Genomic DNA, 1792 nt, shown 5'->3' on the forward strand with positions numbered 1-1792 from the left:
GATAGTGTTTATTTGAGATCAAAGAATAGCTGTTTGGGAAACACAGATTCAGGTAGAAACACAAATAGTTTCCAGGTATGAGGTAAAGGCAAAGGGTATTCCTGAGAAAGGGAAGGGAAATAGTTCCATGAATAGATGAAAGGAATTTCAATGGGTGCAAATAACCTAAGTTATTCTTTAGCCAGGTTCAGTGGTACTAATTCTAAGGAATGTTTAATTTTTCAGTCCTGTAGTCAGATGTCTGCATTCCTGTTAGCTCTGAAAACAGTTATTTGGAATACAATATTGCTTTGCCCCAATTAAAAGGCTATTTAGACCAAGTCAAACATTCCAAGGTTTCAAGAGTAAGCGTTCAAGGCAATTTCTGTGGGATGGGGGCTGTGACTCCATTTCAAAGTCGCTCCATCTATATTATTTTTTACAGTTCTTTATATCTTAAAAGGAGAATGGAGAACTTGAAGTCAGCACTTCATTATTTCATCTTTTAGGCACAAGTGTGACGATTGTATTTTATAATAAATTATTCTGTTCAATTTATCTTCCTGTATGTGTCATTTCATATATTAAAATGAGAATATTTTAATGAGAACAACTATTCTCACAGATAATGAGTCACTTCAGGTTACAAGAACTCGTCAGAGTTCCCAAAATCATTGCATCTATGCAATTCATTCCATAAAGTCATTATTAATTAGCCAATCAATTGGTATAGAGAAAGATATCAAATGCTGCTGCAAGAAGGGATATGACAAATGAAAGTTCTTGAAATAAAATACCTAGTGATAATGTTCCTTGATCTTGATGGCTCAATTAAATAGGAATACAATTTCAAAGCAAAGTCCATGCAGAATGATGGAGAGTTATTGCAACACTCTAGTTAAGGAGAGGCACATGCTATATTTGGAAAAGGTTACCTGGAAGAGTTGAGTTACCACAAAATACACTTGAAATTATATGCTGAACATTCCCCTAAGAAATGTGACAGATATAAATTATTCTATTCTGGGAATCTGTTTGTTAATATGTGGAGTAAAATGACTCACTTTGCTCTGTACACACACACAAAAATAAAATAAACTAAAAATAAAAATGCACACTTTTGGAACGCTTCAATTCCAATAAAATACAAACTGCTTTTATGTGTTAATTGGTTGGTATGGTTAGAATTTAGCATATCTTCACTATTGGATTCAGGTTTGCTCGTTAATGTTGGGTTATAAAACGGAATTTAAATAGAAATAAGAAAATGTATATGTTTACTTCTCAATCTTCTCTTGTCAATAGGAAACAAACCAACAGGATAAATGACTAATTTCACTATTTTTCCAGATGGAACGGCAAGAAAAAACAACCAGAAGCAAATTTTACTTCAATGATGAAATTGAGTCTATGGGGATTTTCTTGTATTCTCAACCTCAGAATGTTTCTTTTTATGATATTTTTCTTGTGTGCGTGATCATCCTGATGGAAAATGTCATCATTAGTCTCATGAGTAGACTTGACCAGGGTTTCCAAACTCTGATGTATTTTTTCCCAGTAATTTGTCCTTCCAGAAATCTGTTATGTTTCTGTAGCTCTCTGTCTAGCATACTTATAAAACTTTGGACTCTGAAAATAAATATTGTTTTCTTTGACTGTACTACAATAATATGTTTTATCTTTGTGCTTAGAAACCCAGAATGCTTTCTCTTGACAGTGATGGCCTATAACTGCTACGTGACCATTTGTCGTGTTCTGCAATATCCTGTAGTTAGAAACCACAAGCTCTGCATCCAGCTGAGAGTGACTGGCT

The 1792-nt window shown here is 33.9% G+C and overlaps 1 pseudogene; it reads left to right on the plus strand.

Annotated features, from left to right (window-relative positions):
* Positions 1-1360: 1360 nt before the first annotated feature.
* The window catches only part of LOC105307090, a 5972-nt pseudogene continuing 5540 nt past the window's right edge, over positions 1361-1792 (plus strand).

Source organism: Pteropus vampyrus, unplaced genomic scaffold (genome assembly GCF_000151845.1).
Source record: "Pteropus vampyrus isolate Shadow unplaced genomic scaffold, Pvam_2.0 Scaffold474, whole genome shotgun sequence".
Taxonomy (NCBI): Eukaryota; Metazoa; Chordata; class Mammalia; order Chiroptera; family Pteropodidae; genus Pteropus; species Pteropus vampyrus.